This window comes from Protopterus annectens, chromosome 2.part2 (genome assembly GCF_019279795.1).
Source record: "Protopterus annectens isolate FY-2018-M chromosome 2.part2, PAN1.0, whole genome shotgun sequence".
In the NCBI taxonomy this organism is placed as follows: Eukaryota; Metazoa; Chordata; order Ceratodontiformes; family Protopteridae; genus Protopterus; species Protopterus annectens.
Window position 1 is genome coordinate 661140471 of NC_056730.1, and position 23539 is coordinate 661164009.

A 23539-nucleotide genomic window follows, 5' to 3' on the forward strand; every position below is an offset into this window, starting at 1 on the left:
CCGTCATATGTCAACACATATTTATGCACAGCTTCTTGGTTTTGTGGATACTACATGTGTCTGGGATGTTGATAAAGGGCTATTCAAAGTCTATGTGACACATGTGTAGATGTGTTCATTGATGTATGTCCTGGGTGACTGCCTTGCAAACAGTCTAGCATGTTTGGGAACCATGATCCGCACATGAACATACCACAGTTGGTAGGGTTGTGTGTGTGTCAGCTTCCAATAGCTCTGTTTATGACTGCAACCATGATGGACTCCATGACCTTGCAGATCAGACCTCATAGGCATACTGGACTTGACTTCCCATGGTGTGTTGTGCACCAACACTTGTGGGGAGTGCCATATATAGCTGTGACACATTCAATGGTTCCACATCTTGTGTAGGAGGTGCGGCTCAGCTGACTGTTCAGGTGCATGATCTGTTTGTTCTGTAGTTTGTGCATGACACATATTGGGAATCAATGTATTCCACCAGCTGCCATGCTTTTGGCAGTGGGGGTAGATGCTCATCCATTCTACATGTGATATTTCCTGGTATGATGATGTGGACTATTGTCAGTGGGGGATGGGTATGTACATATGGGCCTGTCTGTCATGATGTCGGCATTGACACTCAGGTACAGTTGGCCCTGACTCAGGACATATATGTGTGTACATTGATATTTATGACATAGCTGAAGGAGGTGTCGTGATTCAGTATGGACTCCTTCTCAGCTCCTCTTTACAAAACACTAACAAACATGAGCACTAATCCCTGTTATACTCTTTTACATGCTTAACACCCTACTGATCCTTTGTGATCAGGCTACAGAGTATGTCATGATAATATCCTGGCATGTCCAGGGGTCGGTTTTGTGTGTACTCTTCAGTCCAGCTAGTGGATATTGTGATATTGACACAATGTCACATCTGCCTCATGTACACAGACAACCCTCTCCTCCTCCCGACAAACTCAGATACATGTGTGAGATGCACCTATATAGACATACAGGGAGCTGAACTCTCTCGACCCATGACTGGCACATTCTATCAGGTGGTGAAGGTAACCACACACACCACATATCAGTCTCACATATCCTCTAGCAACAGCACTCAAACCACATTAGCACACATTGACATACTCAGATGGTGTAAATGTACTCTACCTAAGCAGCAGAGACCTCCAAAGCAGACACACACACACCTGCTACCCCACTACAATATCCACATATCAGTAAGTTCACAATGTCAGTGTTCCACACAGTCACTGCCCTTCGGGCTAAACAACACACCTAATGCACTTGTAATAGGCGACACTTATGTTCAGACACACTGACGTACCACTCACCAGCCCTGACAAGGGAATAGTCACTTTGGGCTGTCTGTTGGGTGCCAGGATCTGCCACATAACACAGGCAGTCAGGTCACTCCAAAGCAAGTACAAGACTGGCACCATCATTGTCCATGCTGGTGTGTGTAACCTCAGACATTACTCCCTGGACCACATGACATGATACATGGAGGTACACTCTGATCATGTAGCCCAGGCCAGTATGACCCTGACCTTGTCCTAGCATCTTACACCCACCAATTATGATGTCACAGTATACGGACACACATATCACATTTAACAGTTGGCTAACAAATTTGTTTCATTTATAGGGGATACAGTGTCTGTCAGCGTATGGTGACATCCTCGACATGCCACGTAGCTTCACTATGGACAGCTTGCACCTGTCACCCCTGGACTTTGGTATGCTGGCTAAGGCTCTTGCTACCACCAGAGTGCCTTTTTTAAGCAGGGCTCAGAAGACAAACCCACCTCCATAGACATTACAGGTTAAATGAAACTAAGGGTAATGCTGCTCAACAACAGTTGTGTTAACCTCATATTGTGGCCACTCAGGACTCTCCTCAGTATGGAGGAGAGCAATATCTGTGCACTGACAGACACCTGGTTTAGGCTCACTTATGCACACCAGCACTACCAGGTTATGTTTCATACCATGCTGTCTGACAACAAGACTTGGAACAGACAACACAACTAGGGGAGTATCCATATACATCACAGATACACACACCTCCAGGTTAGTAGCACTGCACAAAGCATCACAGACCATACATATACAACTACCATTGTGCAATACTGCCTTTCAGTTTGTTGCCTGCTACAGAACACACTCCCAAACTCAGGAACCACACTCGGCTTTTGTGGGAACTATGGAGAATATGAAGGTCTCCACAGACACCATTATATTGTGTGACTTCATATACACACATATTGACTGGGGATACTACTCAAGCCCCGACAACCTCACCCAATAGTCACTACAATTTGTGGACTCATATGCTTTGGCACAACCAGTCAGCACAGCCACAAGGGGGAATACATATTGGACCTGCTCATCACCAACATGGGGACTCTATGTTCCACACCAGCGATATACCCCTCATTGGTAAGGTCAGAACATACATGTATCTCACAGGACATACATATACCCTCCACACACCCATCCTGGGTAATCTTGGTGAACTTCTCATGAGCCAACATCTCACTTCACCAAAGCAAGGTGGTATCCTTCAGAGATCCTGAGACAGTGGCATATACGGCTCACACTGCTGCATCCTTTACATACACATTCTATGGACAACTAGTGGACTGCATGGATTGTGCTATCCCAAATAACAACAAGACCCACTACTACAATGGTAGGGGACCTGTCTGGTAGACCCCAGCCATTAATAAGCTGTACAACGTCAGGAGGACGCTACTACATGATAGAGCACAATCCCAGACTGGGAAGGCATCTGTGATCTGTACTAGCAGACAGTTACAATCACTCATGGACTTTTCTAAGGGCGGCTTCTACCAGACAATTGCACCTGACACGTAGGACTATCACACGGCCTTCTTCAGTTATGTCAGGAACCTGGGTGGACACTCACTGATATGTTGTGAGTTACTGCATACTGACTAAACCTACCCTGAACCCACTGGCATTGCCTACATCCTGGCAAACAGGTTCAGTGCAGATGTCTCCCACCCATCCCCCCTAAGGAGCAACTATCCATCCCAACAGAGTATAACCTCCCTGACATCACACAGTAACAGGTGAGTGCTGCCCTCCCCACAGCATACATCACAGTATCAATGTGACCAGATGGTGTCCCAGCCTGCATCATACACGAGCATCATGACAAATGCAACCCTCACATTACATCACTGTCACTGTTCAATATCAGAGTTACCACAGGATATGTACCCAAGGAATGGTGTACTGTGACAGTGGTCCCGCTCCACAGAGTTGGTGCCACAACGGACCACAGACAATATTGCCCTATAAGCCTATGTAGCCTGTTCTGCAAAGCTATGGAGAATATTGTCATAGGACTCCTACACATAGACATCGGGAACCTACAGACACTGTGTCCTACTCATTTCAGCATTGTTGTGGACAGATCTTGCCTCTTGAACCTGTAGGTATTCTTTAAATGGCTAACAGGTCCATCGACATAGGGACGGCTATCCACACAGCCTACCTGAACCTTGCAAAACCATTCAACACAATAACCCACTGGGCCATTATGCATAGGCTCACCAGCGTCAATTTGGACACATATCTCACACAATGGATTGATACCTAGATCAGGGATAGCACCCACATGGTCAGGATTGCAGGTGCCATGTCTGACTATACACCAGTTACACATGGCATCCCACGCAGCTTGGTCCTGGGATCTCTCTTGTTCAGTATATATTTGTCTTACATACAGGCTATCACAGGGGGAATATGGCTGAACATGTTTGCACTACTGGGTGTCATGATCAACTCTCCAGCTGCCACATGCATACTCAATCAGGGTCTCACAGAGATGGATGACTGGTGCCTGAGCCATGGCCTACAGCTAAATGCCATTAGTTGCATAGTCATCCCCTTTGGGAGTAACAACATGCCCACACATTACCACATAGGTAGTACTCCATTACATACGGTAGGAGTTGTTAGGGGTTTGGGGACATCACTTGTTCGTACTGTCGCCTTTAACATTCATGTTGCCAAAGTGGTTGGACACATTTTCTATGTGTGCCACCTTATCCCATATGGTTTCACATCTAGATCGAGTGAGGTCATTGTGCCCCTATAATCATCACATCCATGCTTGGTTACAATGCCACATTTGGGGTGTACCTTACCTGACACCTGCAGCAACTGTACTGGCCATGGACAGTCCTCACCAAGCAGATCTAGGGACTCACACAGATTCCCTGCATAGTTCAGATGCAGTAACTCCAGCTCTACTCAGTCGCTTACCACCTACTCAGATATGATGTGTGCCTGTTGTTTACAGCTATACCCAAACCAGAATTACTGGACATGCTCCACCTCAGGATATCCAACTCCCTTGGAGCTACACACTGCAGGGACGTATACCTCAGCACAGATGTTAATAGGACATTGTGGAGGGACAGATTCTTATCCCAGAGCCTCCACTCACTACAGAATGTAATCCCAGTTTCACATAGGCAGAGCCACCCACTGACCACCTACTGGAGACATCTTGACAACTGCATGGGTGATTGTATATTTACCCCTGGGATATCTTCTGTGTCCCTGCTAGACAGAGGCACACTAGCATAAACGTACATGGGCTATCTTGTGTGACCTACTATTCACACACACACAGTGTAGTAATCTGACAGGGTTGCAAATGCCAAACACACTCTGGCTAGGCTTGTACATGCCCTAGGGCAGATAGCCTAGTATCGACCTCTGAACCTATGCTAATGTTCAAGATGCACAATGTTTATTGCTGATACTGTTTGCAGGTCTTTATCATCTTTGCTTTACCAGTTTCCATGAAGAACTTCAGTATCTGCAGAACATATTTGATTATGACAGGGTTCCACTATATTATAGATGTGTCTGTTGTCATATAACTGTGTGCACAGGGCGGATTGCTGTATAGTGACAGGTTCCTGGGTTAACACATGCAACTGCCAGATATGCATGGCCAACTGCTGTACTCAGACATGGCCTAAGTGTGTGAGCATGCCCAGTTCTGACATTACATGTTTTGTTGCCTGACATTTGTCTCATTTATTCAAGTGTGTGAGCATGCCCAGTGTGACCCTTCAGTATGTTGCTATCTGAGGTCCACTACATTTGCTGATGTGTGCGAACATGACCAATATTAACATTTATACTGTGTGTGTTGGAAGTCAGGTTCTGTTCTCACTGCAGGACTCACCTTTGTGTCATAACTCAACAAGGATTATGCTGTGCCTGCAGGGTTTCCATGGAATACTTTGCATAGACTTATCAGCATTCCATCATACAGGTGGACCACTGCAATACTGTCATGGTTTAGTGGTTCAGTACTTTGGCTATACTGCACAGTATCCTGGGTTCGAGGCCCATCACTGCTTTATATTTTCATACTGAGCAGACCACACTGGTTAAGGGCCTGTTAAGCAAATATGAGCATGTTGGCTTTTGTTCAGCTATGCCCTACTTAGACCAGGCTTGACCAACATTGCTCTATATTCACCAACATTGCTGGACGTTGCCCAATATTACTGAACATTGACCACAGTTGTGCTAGTTGGTGTGTGCGATTTTGTTTGCATATACTACATGGTGGTAATTGCTGTTTAGCACTGCTTTATATTGCTTAACACATGACATTCATGCCTTAGGTGGTGCTACAGAGCTGCTTATGTTGGATGCACATACTACACTCCCTGCACATGTTTGGAAGCAGGTAGTGTCAACTTAGGCATCCCTTTTACTTTATGTGCGAGTTGGAGAGGGGTATCATTTCCAGAGTTCCTACTGAGCCAGTGTATGTGCTATGCGTTGCCTCTTTGCCAAGGCCAAAGCATACTGGGCACGCCTCCTTCTGCCTACTGGGGCAGGCTCAGGATGTTCCTCCTCCAAGTCACGCTCTGCCTGTGATGGCCTTGGCAATGGTGGGGGGCTGTTTGGCCCAGGCCTATGCTGGTCCTGCTGCAGCTGTTTTCGCAGGAACATGTTATGTAGCATAGCACATACCATGACAATTTGGTTACATGTAGTTGGTGAGTACTGCAAGGCTCCACCAGATTTGTCCAGGCACCGGAACCGTGACTTGAGCAGCCCAAACACATGCTCTATTACATTACGTGTTTGTGCATGTGCCTCATTATGACATTCCTGTTCAGGTGTGTGTGCGTTTCTGATGGGTGTCATCAGCCACGGCTCCAGTGCATAGCCAGCATCCCCCACTAGGTGACCATGTGGGATGTCCCCATTGGCAAATGTCTGGTACAGCTGCATCAGATGCCAGATATGGTAATCATGGTAGCTTCCAGGGCAGCCTGCACACACATTCAGTATTATGACCTGGGCATCACACATGACCTGGCAGTTGATGGAGGGGAAGCCCTTGCGGTTCAAGTAGACCCTACCCCGCTCACCAGCTGGTGCTTTGATGCATATGTGCGTGCAGTCTATTGCACCCACTACCTCAGGGTATTCTGCTATTTGCTGGAAGAGACGCATATTGCTGGCCAATACCTCATGGGAATTGGGGAAATATACATGATCACCGACATATGCTGACATGGCATCCAGGAACTGGTGTAGTACTCTTTATGCTGATGCCTGTGATATCCTCATCATATCACCAGTTGGTCTCTGGAAAGTACCTGTTACTAATATTCTTAGGCCAACACATACCTTGGTTTCCACTGGGATGGGTTCCCCTCTGTTGGTTCTGTGTGTGAGGCGTGGCCTGCACAGCTCAACAATTTGCTGCAGGAGGTCTCTGTCCACTCTATAGCGCTCCACTATCTCCAGCTCATGTAGCCCCTGGTAGGTTACCCTGGGCCTGTACACTCTTCTCCGTCTCCTCACTGTGGGTTGTCCAGCAGCATTTCCATTGTCACCACCCTCAGTATGTTGCATATGTCGCCTTATAACAGCAATGGCAGCCCCTAACATTTCTTTGTCTCAGTAAAGCTTTTTCAGTTTTCACTTCTATTAGCTTACTGCAGTGTCTCTTGTGAGAAACATAATGGACTGTTGTTTGCAGAGTTTTAAGTGCTAGGCTCGGCTGGGCTAGTGTACTGCCTGTGTAATTGCCTGATTTTGATTTGTTTTCACCTGCTAGCTCTGCTAGTACTCCCTGGTAGCTTCCTACTATTTGTTGTGCTTCCTTTTTCCTTTCTGTTTCCTCAGGGGGGAGTGCCGCACACACAAGTGCAAACACGAGCAGAGCAGTTAACACGTGCACACACATGCTTACACGGACTAAAACTTGCTTATTCGGGTTAAAACGCATGCACACCAGTGCAAACGCACTTACAACTCTTTAAACAGCCTTATACATGCGTACTCTGGCTTAAACGCGCGCACTCACGCTTACACGAGCGCACTCTGTCTTACTCGGGTTTACAGGCACGCACACGCGCGCATGCACGCTCAGCAAGAAACTTTGGTGTTATCCATGGTATACACCTTCCATTTCTTGGCTTTCCCTAGCCTACCTGTTGACACACCTCTTTCCATGATGTCTAAATGACAGCGGACACATGCCACTCTGCTCCAATGAGCTTCACTTCTTTCATACATACCCCCCCTTGTAATGTCACCTATCTTCTACTCTGTTACTCCCCATATCCTACTCCTACACTCCACTGACTGTGCTCATTTGCTATGTAAACTAGCGATTCCCTATCCTAACACTCATTTACATAGGATTGCCTACTAATGCTTGGTTACATGTCTTAGACTGAGCTTCCCCCCTTAGCAACCTCTACTTGGTGGCCATCTTGTCTTCAGCCTGCCATTCCCTTGCATTGTACATTACCACTTTCAATAAAATCCACATTTGTGGGTTTTAATTTGTAGTATTCTGGTTTTTAGAGTGCAGCCCATTTGCGTGGTGCTGCGCTACACTTAAACATCGGAAATCGGCAAAAAAAAAATATTTTTATTTTAATTTTGCATCAGGGAACATTTCCAATGGCCGTATATTTAGCCATTGGCATGCTTCCTGCACTGGATGCAACCTTTATTTGGAGCTGTCACGGCTCCATTTTGCTATTTGCAGAACGGTACTCAGTTGTCAACTGAGTACATTTCTGCAAATAACACTGCTCTTACTCGGACAGGTTCGGGTTTCCTGAATCGCAAATCTACCTCATTTGCATGCCTTTCATCTGCAATTGAGGTGATTTGCATGTCCCAGCCCTGTCCGTGTAAGAGCCGTTTTAGGAGCTCTCTTACACGCCCCTACAGGCTGTTCCTGGATCGCTCATCGGACATGATGGCTGCATGGAGTCTTAATCTACTCTTAGACTCCATGCAAGCCATCGTGAATCTGGCCCATTATCTTCTAGCCATCGAAAGAAAGCCATTAAAAGAAAGAAGCATTCTGTTTTTATTTCTCTTTATCAGATTGTCTCCATTGAGACATGAGATCCAGATTCAGGGTTGCATTTACAAGTATGTATTTATTTGCTAGAGGATAGCTCTATTATATTCAATGTTCTTTTTTTATTTATTTGCTTTCTCTTAAAACTTGTTACTAGATAAAGCCAAGAACTTTAATCCAGGCATTCCCTTATGTAAGAATGAGAAAAAAACACATTATTTTCTTGTAAGCACATTTTGTCTTGTATCATACTCTTTTGAACAGACTTTTTTTGCATTATCTATGTTTCTTAAAACTGAACAAGGAGAAAGAGAAAAGAAGAGAAAAGAACATGGGCACCTGTTTTACTTCAGTATCCCCATTACACTTGAAAATAACTGAGAAAATGACTTTACAGCATGCAGATAAAATGCACTATACAATATTAGTATTAAAAACAAAAGTTTGTATTACTTAACAGTTAACACTTTCCTTCCTCTTCCTTCTCCTAAGTATTCCTCCAGACATTAATGACATGAAGTAGGGCATACGCTTTAGAGTTCCTTACAAGTTTAACACAGTCAAAAATGTCCAATATTTCCAGGTTTTCTTTTTCTGTCATGTTTCACAAAATATAATTAAAGCTTTATAGTCCCACATTTATTTGTCAATTTTGGAGTTGCTGGTTTTAATATTATCTCCATATCCCAGATCCAGTCTCTGCTTCTTTTCCAACATACTCTTGGTTCTTCTAGTCAACTCTTGTGCTTTGATGTGCCTCTCAAGCATTTTCTGTTGAAACAGTTTCACATTAGAGTCTCTAGGTGGTCTTTCTTAACAGAATAACAAGAGGGAGAATCTCCTGTTTCAAACTCACTTTTTATTGGACAAACTTTTGTATTTCCTCCTTAGCATGTTCTGCATCAAAAAATTATTTTGTTCTTTCATGAAAGAATATTCTGAGGATAGCTATATACAGCAGTTTGAATCTCATGCCTGCTCCTTGACATTCACTGATTAGTGCAAACATGTGTTCATTTGCTGCCTGATATAGAGTGAGTAATCATCTCTCTCAAACACTCTGCTGTCTCCCATTTGTAGTACTTTGTCCTTCTACCACAGTTTTGTTAGAATCAACTCCTTCTGCTTGTATGATTTTATCTTTTCTATTAAAAGTCTAGGTTGCTTTCTCATCACCAGGTTTGGAGCATGCGCATGATGTGCCCTTTCAATTAACAAATCCTGCTGTGGAATACCAGTCTAATTGCTTATTTGTGCTTTCATAAAATTAATACAAAATCAAATAGAAATCTAATACAAGCAGCTAAATCAGTTAAATCACTCACTATAAAACCAAATGTAAAATAAAATGAAGCCAACTAACACAGTTAACAGCATGAATTTATTAACAAACAGATAGGTACTTTCATGTAAATTAGGCTTCTTTAGATCTAAACAATGTAGCAAAAACAAACAATTTAAAATACGAAATAACCAATGCAATGTCACTTAAAAAATCAAGAGCCAATCAGGCTCAGACTCAATATAAACACAAAGGAACCAATGCAATCTCGCTTAAAAATCAAGTAACAATCAAAGGTGGAATCAATAGAAACCTAGTAGAAAAATCCTCTGTGCTTTCAAAGCTGACTTTAAAGGTAGCTTGTCTGGTTGTAAAGTTACTATCCATTTCATTTCAGCAAGCTCTGTATAATTCACCAACTCACCACCACGGATGTTATCAAATATAAGCTGTAATATGTTCATAGGTGTGTACTAGGCTAATGGCTCTGGAGCATTTACAAGCCTAACCCATAGGATTACCCTGGCATCGTGCCACCTGACCTTAGTTTCCAGTAGAGCCACTGGAGTGATCCCTGAGGTGAATTTTCTATTTCTCATCCACTCATCAAGATTTCTCTTGAAGAGGGCCAGTGAGGTGCTCTGCTTGACATGTATGGGAAGTCTATTCCATAGACCAGGAAAAATAGGCTGGAGATCTCCATTCAGACTGCACTAATCCAGTATAAACCATTGATAGCCACGGCCAAAATGAACACAAATACCAACTTTATTTATGTGAAGTGCTTTTCGTCTCGCTTATAGCGAGATTTCTTCAGACATAAAATCATTTACACAGTGTCAGTTGTTTAAATTATGCTGACAATTACAGATTTCTCCCAACCACCAATCGGAAAACAAAAAACACAAGACCGGAAATGCCATTCAAACTACTCTAATTAAACCCTAAGGAATGTATAAATATCTGATCCATATAATATATATATATATATATATATATATATATATATATATATATATATATATATATATACATTAAAATAAATACAATAATATATAAATTACATCTAAAAAATTAATATTTAAAATTTAAAATATAAAATCATCTAAATACTATGTATAACTCATCAAACTACTAATGTCATACACACATTACATTAGTAAATAAGGCACATAACCTGGCTTGCCTGCAGTTTAAAGGTACCCAAATCATATCAGCACCGCAACCAGTTAAAATAACCCCCCTTTTCTAATAATATGATCCAAATAAATCCATAAATAACTCGAGAAAAAATACATCGAGACAAAATACATAAAAAATTACATACTTATACAATAAAAACTCATACTATTACCTTAAAAGACTTTTCAATTTTAAGATGCAGGCAATTGAATATATTTCATTCAAGCCTAGATGATGACAGGCACGAGTACATAATTGCCAAATTAATTCCAATATTTCCAACAATAATGCACTTGGACCCCCCTCAAGTCCATTGTGATGCAATCAGTTGCTCCAAATTTAAAAGAATGGGTAGGGAATTCCCCTACATGTCTAGCCAATGCATTTTCTTGTTTGGTTGTCCCTCCAGCAAGTTCTGTTGATTGTTGTAATGAGGTTGAGGTCTCTGTAGCGTGTGGTACAGAGGGATTGGGATTTCTTTAGATGTATTTCTAACAGAGCTGGGTCAGACATGGCTTTGTAAGTCAAGCAGAGATTGCCTCTAAGTATGTGATATGAGACAGAGAATAGTTGAAGTTTTTTGAGTCTGTCCATATAGGACAAGTGTTTAAGGCCTAGGATCCTCTTTGTGAGATACTTTTGCATCCTCTCCAGTTGTTGCAGGTGTCTAGTGAGGTACATGCCAAATGGGGCATTGTATTCGATGACTGGCCTAAGATGGGAAGAGTAGAGGGAGACAATGACCTCATTCTTCCTGGATGCAAAACCCTTAGTAATGAGATGTACCAAATAGAAGGACTTTCTGACCACAGTGGCAGTGCGGTGGTCAAAAGAGAGGTTGCTGTCAACATGTGTTCCCAGATCTGTTATGACGCCTTCTGTGTTCAGTGGACTACCATTGATGTGGTAGTTCATGGGAACTGGGGTTTTCCCAAAGGGGATGATGACACATTTTTTGGTACTGAGCTTAAGGCCTTTAGTTCGACATCAGTCACTGGTCTCAGTGAGGACTTTCTGTAGGATGTTAGCATCATTTAGGGAGTTAATAATGGCTCCCAACTTGTAATCATCTATGAACTTTGTCAGCCAGAGTCCCTTCATGTGGCCCTGAACTTCTGAGAAGTAAATACCAAACAGGAGAGGACCCAGAACTGATCCTTGTGGGACTCCACTTGTGGCTGTTCAGCAGTCTGACTTGGAGTCAGCTACTTTCACACTGTGGGTTCTGTCTGTGAGCCAGTTTGCAACCCACCTAGTGATATAGGGGTTGATGCCTAGCATGGTAAGTTTTTCTATGATTTCCAAATGGGGAATGGTATCAAAGGCCTTGGCCAGATGAAAGTAGGCTGTATGAACCACCTTACTTTCATCCACAGCTCTGGTGACTGACTCAAAGAAGTCGAACAAGTTGAGCAGGTATAATCTACCCTTCACAAAACCAAACTGTGTGGGATCCAGAGTTTGGAGATTCCCTACATCCTTGTTTATTCGGTCCATGATGATGCATTCCATAGTTTTGCATATCAGACTTCTCAGGCTAATGGGGTGATAGTTTCCAGGATCTGTAGTCACTCCTCCTTTCTGGAGAGGGATGACTATAGCAGTGTGCCAGCCTGAGGTGAGGCTGTGATTGAACAGGGCACACAGGTGAGGTGCCAGTTCACTCTGTAGTTCATGTAGAACACAGCCAGGGATATTGTCAGGTCCCATAGAAGCTGTATTCTTGGTCTTCGACAGTGTTGTTTTAACCTATGCAGGCTATCTACTGGTATTGTGATTGGTCCGTTGGGGGGGGGGGTAAATGTGGCACTGAATCTGTCGGCCAGTATATTGTCAATATTTGTTGGCTTGGTATAGGAGGTACCATTGTGCAGTAGCTCAGAGCAAATGTGGGTATTGCCATGGAGGTTCTTTATATAACTATAGAAGGCCTTATGGTTGTCTTTACTATCTGCTGCAATTCTATTTTCATAGCTAGCTTTAGAGGATTTGATGAGGGAGCTCATCTTTTTATTGAGGCTGATAAGGGAGTTTTTCCAGTCTTGGGACTTCACTTTATTCTGCAACAGTTTCTTCCTTCTGTTGTAGAGTTTGTTTATGGCAGAGGGCCACCAGATTGGCTTCCTTTTTTTGGAGGAGAGTGTCTTGGTTCTATTGGGAATGGCGAGATCCATGCATTTGTGTATGTGTTCATACAGTGCATTGGTGCATGATTCGGCAGTCATGCAACTATTCTCCATTTGCATGGGTGCCGTGAAGTTAGCCACCTCTGGTCTTAGGAGCCTAAAGTTAGCTCTGGAGAAGTTTTTCATGGTGGTTATCTTTGCGGGGGGGTGGGGGGGATGTGGATTTCCAAGGCGATTAGTTTGTAGTCAGATCTAACCAGGGAGGAGTTGACTACTGGTGTAGCGCAATGGTCACCCATGTTAGTAATGACCAGGTCAAAGATGTTGCTACCTCTACTGGCAGTAAGAATGAGCTGGTCCAGGGCATTGGAATTAATGAATTCCAGGAAATGTTGGGCAAGTATATTGGTACATGAGTAGTTTTCCCAGTTAATGGAGGGGTAGTTGAAGTCACCCAGTATGAGAGTGTTAGGCTGGACCCTAATATTCTCCAGGGTGCTTAGGAATGTGGAGTGAGTGTCTTGGGACATGGTTGGGGACCTATAACAGGCTACAACCTGAATCCCTGTCTTCCCAATGTTAGCTGCACCTGAAGTATCTCTGATGCGTTATGTTGGGCTACCAGTCTGGAGGCATGCACATCCTTTATGAATATGGAAACACCACCACCTTTGGAGCTTCAGTGCAAGTTCTGGGGCCGAAAGGTGTGGAATGAGTTATAGCCTGGTAGTGCAGGGGTGCTTTCTGCTGCCTTGATCCAGGTCTCTGTTACAGCACAATTGTTGATGTTCTCCATTTTAAGGAGTGCTTCAAGTGAGTGCATTTTGAGATTTAGACTTCTAGGGTTGCATAACATGACCCTCAGATTGCATTTGTTTGTAGCTGTTACAGTGGTAATTTAGTCTTTGGAGCACCGTCTAAAAAGGCACTATAGGGGTGGCAAGAGCCTTGGCCAGCATCCAGAAGCCCAGGGTTGACAGATGCAAGCCATCTTTGGCAAAGCATCGAGGTCTGTTAATCATGTCATCCCAGGCAGACAGATACTGGATCTCCTTAGAATGGCACCAGAAACTTAGCCAATTGTTGAAATCAATCATTTTCTGCTTGTACTGTGGTATCATTCTGGGTGATGGTAGGATGTTGCTCAGGGCTAGGGTCATTCCCACCTGGGCTATATAATCCGAGAGCTCCTCCATGTCTCTTTTCATGTAGTCCAGGGAGGTACATCTCAGGTCATTCACACCCACATGTACAATGATAGAGTCATATTTGTTCCTGTTGTTGAGGGACCTGAGTGCATGCATTATGCGGTGGATCCTGGCACCTGACAGGCAGCTGACGTTACTTTCTCCTTATTCAACTTAGTGAGTGGGACATCAGTGTGCTTCACTATTGAGTCACCTATGAGTAATCTAATGGGTATGCTGTTTTGCCTTAGGGGGTTTGGTTGAGTGGCACACTGTTTAGAAGAGTTATGTGTCTCATGATTAGTGTTGTGTTGTGGTGGTTGATTGCGTTTCTGCCTTGGACGTCTCTGCTGTTTGGGTAGATTTTTATTGAGATCCTCAGCGAAGGTGGGTGTGTGGTTTGTGTTTTTATGTGAAGGCAGTGCTGGTGTGTGTTCTGGAGGGCTATGTTCCATGTGGTGTGGTGCAAGTGTTGACCTTTTCCTCTTGACCAGCTATTCTGGTCTTGGCTGGAGAGTGCGTGGCTTTCAATTTGGATATATAAGCCCATCTCTCACAAGTCTGAGTGTTGGGAGGTAAGAAGAGAGGGTTGTCAGTGTACATGAGGCAGTTGCTACATTGCCTCAGGATGCCCAAGTTCACCAGGTTAATAGGAGAAAGCACAGAGGACTGACCTTTAGACATGCTTGGATGAGTGGGCATTAGCAATAAGTACTGGAGCTGTTTCCTTGTAGAGCGTTTAGTGCTGGTAGCACTTTTGTGTGCTACAAAAATTGCTACAAGAAGTCTGTATGGTAAAGTGCTAGAGTAATAAGCTAATAAAAGTGCAGGAGAGGAGACTACTAGCTGATCTAAGGGAAAAATTGAAGAGCAGACTTTGGCACCTCTCAGAAGCTTACAAACAGTCCTAGATACAGCAAATCTGTATCTGGACTAGACTAGTTACAGAAAAAGCAGGAAACAAGTGCAATGCTGGCTTTTAAACCAGAAAGTTGAAAGAGATGGAAAATCTGCCCAAACGGCCAATAAACTACAAATTCTGGGCCAGAGACCACTCCTCTTGTGGTAGATAGGCTACCTAGTGCTTACCACTCCCACTTATAAGCTAGAAGGCTTCCTTCCAACACAGAAAGCCTTGGGGGGCTCAGAAACTTGCATACAGTCCTTGATACAGCAAATCTGTATCTGGACTAGACTAGTTACAGGAAAGGAGGGAAAAGCGCAAATGTGGGCATTTAGACCAGACAGTTGAAGGACATGGAATAAACTGCCCAAACAGCCAATAAACTACAATTTCTGGGCCAGAAACTGCTCCTCTTGTGGTAGAAAGGCTACCCAGTGCTTACCACTCCCACTGACAAGCTAGAAGGCTTCCCTCTGACACAGGGAGGCTTGGGGGCTCAGAAGCTTACAAACAGTCTTGGATACAGCAAATCTGTATCTGGACTAGACTAGTTATAGGAAAGGTGGAAAACAAGCGCAAATGCTGTTTTTTAGACCAGGAAGTTGAAAGAGATGGAAAAAAGTGCTCAAATGGCCAATAAACTACAATTTCTGGGCCAGAAACCACTCCTCTTGTGGTACCAAGGCTACCTAGTGCTTACCACTCCCACTGATAAGCTAAAAGGCTTTCCTCAACACAGAATGGCTTGGGGGGCTCAGAAGCTTACATACAGTCCTGGATATAGCAAATCTGTATCTGGACTAGACTAGTTACAGGAAAGGTGGGAAAAGCGCAAACATGGGGTTTCAGACCAGAAAGTTGAAGGAGATGGAAAAAAATGCCCAAACGGTCAATAAACTACAACTTCTGGGCAAGAAACCACTCCTCTTGTATTAGATAGGCTACCTAGTGCTTACCACTCCCACTGACAAGCTAGAAGGCTTCCCTCTGACACAGAAAGGCTTGGAAGGCTCAGAAGCTTGCAAACAGTCTTGAATAAGAAAATCGGTATCTGGACTAGACTAGTTATAGGAAAAGTTGGAAACAAGTGCAAACATGGGCTTTTAGACCAGAAAGTTGAAAGAGATGGAAAAACTGCCCAACTGGCCAATAAACTACACTTTCTGTGCCAAAAACCACTCTTGTGGTAGATAGGCTACCTAGTGCTTACCATTCACACTGATAAGCTAAAAGTCTTCCCTCCAACACAGAAAATCTTGGGGGGCTCAGAAGCTTACAAACAGTCCTGGATACAGCAAAGCTGCATCTAGACTAGACCAGTTGCAGAAAAGGCAGGAAACAAGCTTAGAATTATTATTTTTTTTTTGTTACAGAAAAGCAGCTAAAACAGCACTTAAAACAATTCAAGTGCACTGCAAGCTAGCACACCTGAGTGTGTAGCAATATAAAAGCAATTTATTCAAACTGTATTCTGAATTGAATTCAATTATTGTTTAATTCAACTCTGAACAGTTAAAAAGTGCCAAAAATATACTTATCAGCTGAGAAGCACACTCAGTCAGAACACACAGTAAAGTGGAAAGGGTAAAAGAAGAAACAGAAGATAATTAAAGGTTAAGGGCCTAAGTGGATTGGCCTACTCAAATGCTATCTCTGTATTAGGTAGAATGAGCTAATGACATTAGACTGGGATAGAGCAGAATAGATGGGACTGGTGGAAGTGTCTGAAATCAAAATATGATCTCATTGTGCTCGGCTGAGTGAGCAAATGAGATGGACCCAGGAGGAGTGTTCAAACACAAATTTAAAGGAAGGGCGGGCAATTCCAAAACCACCAGGATTAATACCACAACAAGAACAGAGTCAGAGAGTAAGAAACTAACTGCAGAGAGACAGAGAGATCCCAATATTCAGTGAAGCAAATAAATAAACAGATAAATAAAATGCAGTACTATCTTTTAACACTGCAAGTTGTACTTATCTCAGCTTGTAATACAATTGATGTAGGTATCTAGCAGCTAACCAAACCACTCAAATATTCAGCTATTCAGCAGAAATAAATTCACAGATAAGTGACTAAGACTTGTAAGCACAGAGAAATCCTCTAAGCTAAGAGTTCAACACAGAATATCAATGAAGTGAGAACAATAACCCCCACTTACTGCGGAGAGACAGAGAGATCATAATATTCAGTGAAGCAAAGAAATAAACAGAAAAATAAAACTCAGTACTATCTTTAACACAATATTCAATTAAACAAATAAACAGAAAAATAAAATGCAGTACTATCTTCTAACACTGCAAGTTTGTCCTTATCTCAGCTTGTAATACAGCTGATGTAGGTATAAACCAGCTAACCAAACAGCTCAAATATTCAGCTATTCAACAGAAATAAATTCACAGATAAGTGACTAAGACTTATAAGCACAGAGAAACCCTCTAGGCTAAGAGTTCAACATCGAATATCAATGAAGTGAGAACAATAATCCCCACTTACTGCAGAGAGACAGAGAGATTACAATATTCAGTGAAGCAAATAAATAAACAGAAAAATAACATGCAGTACTATCTTTAACACAATATTCACAAACAAATAAATAAACAGAAAAATAAAATGCAGTACTATCTTTTGTACTTATCTCAGTGTGTAATACAGTTGATGTGGGTATATAGCAGTTAACCAAACAGCTCAATTATTCAGCTATTCAGCAGAAATAAATTCACAGATAAGAGACTAAGACTTACAAGCACAGAGAAACTCTCTAGACTAAGAGTTCAACACTGAATGCCAAAGAAGTGAGAACAATAACTCCCACTTAATGCAGAGAGAAAAAGAGATCACAATATTCAGTGAAGCAAAGAAATAAACAGAAAAATAAAATTCAGTACTATCTTTAACACAATATTCAATGAAACAAATAAATAAACAGAAAAATAAAATGCAGTACTGTCTTTAAACACTGCATGTTTGTACTTATCTCTGCTTGTAATACAGTTGATGTAGGTATATAGCAGCGAACCAGACAGCTCAAATATTCAGCTATTCAGCAGAACTAAATTCACAGATAAGTGACTAAGACTTATAAGCACAGAGAAATCCTCGAGGCTAAGAGGTCAACACCAAATATCAATGAAGGGAAAACAATAATCCCACTTACTGCAGAGAGACAGAGATATCACAATATTCAGTGAAGCAAATAAATAAACAGGAAAATAAAATGTAGTACTATCTTTAACACAATATTCAATGAAACAAATAAACAGAAAAATAAAATGCAGTACTGTCTTTTAACACTGCAAGTTTGTACTTATCTCGCATCTATATCATAACGTCGACAGCTTAGTTTGTCGAATCCAAAATCATTGACACCTAAGGGTCGAAACCTAAAAACAACAAATGGCCAAATCATCGAATTCTTTCCTAGGGAAAGAATTCACTTGGCTGTCTGCAGACAAAATTTTTAAAACGCACCCAAACATAGTGGGTGGCTTCGCCCCCCCAACCCCAATATGGGGGGCTACATCCCCACACCTCCCTAACTAAATATACCAACTCTGAGACCGTTCTATACTGGGGAAAGGGCAAATCCCTGAGAACAGCCACGTGGACTCTTTCCCGAGGAAAGAATTCAATGATGTGGCCATTCGCTATTTTAAGAGTTTGATGCTTAGGTGTCAATGAATATGCATTTGTGAACCTAAGCTGTCGACAAATCAATAGGGAACTCTTATCCCAGCTTGTAATACAGTTGATGTAGGTATATAGCAGCTAACCAAACAGCTCAAATATTCAGCTATTCAGCAGAAATAAATTCACAGATAAGTGACTAAGACTTATAAGCACAGAGAAACCCTCTAGGCTAAGACTTCAACACTGAATATCAATGATATTTACTTACTGCAGAGAGACAGAGAGATCACAATATTCAGTGAAGCAAATAAATAAACAGAAAAATAATATGCAGTACTATCTTTAACACAATATTCAATGAAACAAATAAATAAACAGAAAATGCAGTTCTAACTTTTAACACTGCAAGTTTGTCCTTATCTCAGCTTGTAATATGGTTGATGTAGGTATATAGCAGCTAACCAAACAGCTCAAATATTCAGCTATTCAGCAGAAATGCCATAAAACTAAAAGTATGACCATGATATTCTGTAATATGCTTTACTAGAGCATTCTGCATAGTATCATTCCTGATTTCACTTATGTGTTTAAGAATACGTTGTTTGAACATACAGTTAGTCTTTCCTCCATAAAAACAACAGCACTGATTACAAGTCACAATATATACCAAATTGGAAGTTCTACAATCAACACAGAACCTCTGTTCATATTTGTGGCCATTGACTGGATAAATAAAACAATTCTTACTTGTTATTTATTTGCAAGCCTTGCATCTATGGCAAGGAAACATATCTTGTCTGCATGATATATTACCCATTTTCACCTTGGGACCATAGCAAGGTCTCCTTTTCAAGGAGAGTGAATTCCTGAAACAAAAACTAAGTTGACACACAACAATGTGCCCCAGTCATATAATCTGATGTCAATACTCTCCATTTCGTTTTAACAGCATCACATATGATGCCAATATCACTGGAATAGGTCATCAACCTCTTACCCCATCCATTGGGCATAGCCTGGGCCTCTGACTGCATCTGATCACTATGTCTAGAGAAGAAAGTTTTTTTTGCCTCAGTGTTGTCTCATTAAAAAAACTCAGTCCAACAATCATTGAGTTCTTGATTAGGATAACCCCTCTATTTGAACTCTGGATGCAAAATCTCAGAAGTCTTGGCAAAATCTTAGGAACTGTCTCTTAACAACATTTTTGTACACATTCTCTTAACCATGTTAGTCAACTTTGTTTTATAAAATTAATGCAGTTTGTTCCTTCCAGCCTCTCTAGTACAACAGAAAATCTCAGGTTTTCCCTGCATGCTCTGCCCAATTCTATTTTTTAATCTTTTTTTGAGAAATCTTAAATTCAGCCATCCTTTCCTTCATTTTACCCTCTGACATTTGCAGTTTTATCATCCCATCTGACCATCTGTTTAAAGCTTCTTCCATTTTATCCAGCCTTTTGCTATTTGAGTTGATATACTCCATCAGTGTTTCATTTATTTTAGCCAGCTCTGAGTACATTGACTTATTTTATTCCTCTAGGTGACTGGAAGTCATGTCTTGCACCAAAGCTGAAGCTTGCATTGCTTTTTGCTGAACAGCTGCAGAATTCTTCCCAGTCATTTTTTCCTCGCCTTTTGTGGTTGACTTTCTTTAAGATTCTCTGGATTTCTCCTTTGCTGGCATCCAGGCAATGCACTTACTAGCCACATACTGAAATTTACCCCAAAAATGAGTTCACTGGCTCTGTCTTCTGATCTTCTGTTTTCACACTGGGGGAGCTGAAGTTAAGCTGTTACTCACTGTGCAGCCATCTTGGAAGTCCTGCCTAGAAACAGTGTTAATTCATGTTGTTGACCAATTACATCTGACACCTTTTGAAGCTTTTTTAGTCCTAACATCTGTTCATTTTTATTTTTTTCAGCATTTATTCTTTGCACACAATTGTGTTAACTATTTTGCAATTATGGGATTATTTATCAAATTGAGCTTCTCCTACCCTACAATTTCTTTATTGTTCTCTACTCATTTGGCTCTTTACCTATAGATTCCACTGTTTTGTTGGTACATGGGAGGCTGGTTGTTTCTTAGAGTTATTAAATAGTTGATAGTTGATGTTAATTTGTTGCACATCCAGAGCTGGGGAGGCACTGGTATTAAGATCAATATGTGTCACCTGATGAAAGGTGGATATGGGATTTTCCTGCTTTGCTGTTGGTACTTTTATTTTTTATGTATTTGGTTTTATTTAACATTTGTTGACTGGGAAAGTCTGACTAGGACAGAGCCTATTTTCAGCGGAGGGCCGGGAAGAAATGCTCCACATGCATGTCTTTGGAATGTGGCAGGAAACTGGAGTACCCAGAGCAAATCCATGAAAATGTAGGGAGAACATGCAGACTCCGCACAGAAGTCACCCCAGCCAAGTATCGAAATGGAGAACCTCTTGTTGTGAGGCAACAACTGTTACAGCTGCACCACTGCACTGCCTTTTAGAAACTGGATTATCATGTATGCAGTTTAAGTAGTACCTACCCCCTCACGCCCTGCCAAGAGCTGTGCCTTCTAATGCCTGGTCATTTTGGAACAAGCCAGGTATCATGCAAGTCAAATGACTGACGAAGATATGCAGCTGCAGGACAGCTCATTGAGCTGTCTGCCAAGTGTAAAATAAGCATCTGTAAATGCTAGTAGACTGATTTATAATTATTTCCTCTTTGGGTTTTTTTTTTTTAGCAATACAAGTCTTTTATGCTGCATGTTTTGTTACTGATTCAATATATATCATGACTGCTAAAGTTCTTAAATCAAGCATGATGGATTTCTTTGTAGTTCAGTAAGATTTTGTGCTACACTACTTTAGAAACAGGCAGCATAATCCTGCTGTAGTACATCTCTACAAGAATCTATAAATTAAGTAATTTAGCAATATTTCTTTTTTTAAACACCTTTATTAAATTATCACTTGTGACATAGGCAAATTTCCATTTATACAAAAGTAATCAAATTGTATTAAATTAACATGAACAAACATTATACTTTACATATATGTCTATATATCATATAATCTAAGCAACATTACACAAATTACTCAATTCCTACCCCCCTTTTTTTAAACAAGAAACATCTTTATTAAAAAGAGATTATTAGCATTTTATTTCTTAGGCTGGTTTAGTTACCGCTTAAAATTACAGTAATAAGCCATTTGGCAGGATAAATTAGAGACTGGGTTACAAATTGGCATTACAATCTTTAATACTTATTTTCTGCTGCTTGAAACCAATATGTAATCCTTGTTTATATGTTTATGTGATTCTGTCATTCTCAAGATATCTGGACAAAGCCTAAAATAATGGGCGGACAAAGGCCAAAACATAGTGACAGATTTTAAATATAGCTCTTATAAACTTCAAATGTTGCAAGAATAACAGGATTTGTCTTTGCATGCATTTTCTAAAGAAAATGAAGACTAAAACTCAAATGTCTGTCATTCTTTAGTAATTTCTGTTCTCAGTGATTTGCACAAATTTTATGAGAAACAGACCAAAATTATGAGGCAAAAATCTGAACATTTTACAAAAATCTGGACGGTTGAGAGGTATGTATGCGTGACGATTGGACTGTCCAGACTGTGTATCAGCTAAACAAAAAATAAACAAAACTGCAAGAGACAAGAACTTACTCGAGTGCTTTTTCTGTTATTACAAAAAACTTCATCAGAATAACACATCCTTAAAAAAAATTACTTTAAATAAGATTATGTCAATGGGTATCATCCAATTACTTCCTTCATATACTGACTTTTTATTTTAAAAAATGCACACTGGACAAATGTTCATTCCAACCAAGAAGTCTACCTGCACTTAAAAGAATTTACCATGTTAATTCATGATACAACAAATTATTTTCCAAATCAACACCCCTACAATCCCTAAAAAACTGTTTCTAAAACAATAAACATACATTTCTGGAAACCATGGTAGACAATGGAATGTTTATATAAAGCATTGTTGTTATTATAAATACTGATGGAATTATAACTTTCATAAATCCTTTTTGCTGGTTTTGCATTCAATCTTTCCAATATAAAAAGATGGACATACTGAGCAGATATTCACATATACTACTCCAGAGGTATTACAACTAAATCCACCACTACAAGGAACAACCCCCAGATATTTATGAATTACTACATTCAGTCCTTCAAGAATAAACTGGCACTGCAAGAACCACATTTACTCATATACCCATGCATGTCCTTGGGAAACCTTTATGTTCAAAAATACTGCTCAAATTATTCAGGGACTTATAAATAAATCAAGGCATACTTATCAGTTTACCAAGACTGGAGTTAACACCCCTCTCCAGTTCTTTTCTGTGATAAACTATACCCCCCTGAAATAAACAGAATGATGTAAAGCTATAGTAAGTGTGTATCCAGACCCATTCTCGGTCTTTTTGGAACTGATTATGGATTTCTTCAAAATGGGGGGGGGGGCATACCTGTCATTCCTTCCCCTCACCACACAGCCTATCAACTCATCCAGTAATTCAGCAGGATAACTCTTAGTTAAAAACATAGATTTTAAAACCTGACATTGATCCACAAAACTGTTACCATATTATTCAATATAACCAAATCAGCTGCCCTTTAACAATGTTTTTTTTCTGGGTTAAAAAATGTGCATTATCAAAATGAAGGTAGTAAATGGTAAAAGTTACTTTTTTATATAAATACACATCTAAGAAAGAAATCCCATGATTTTCCACATTAAAAGAAAACTCAAGAAACGTTGCAGTAGACCGCAAATATTGAAAAAAATT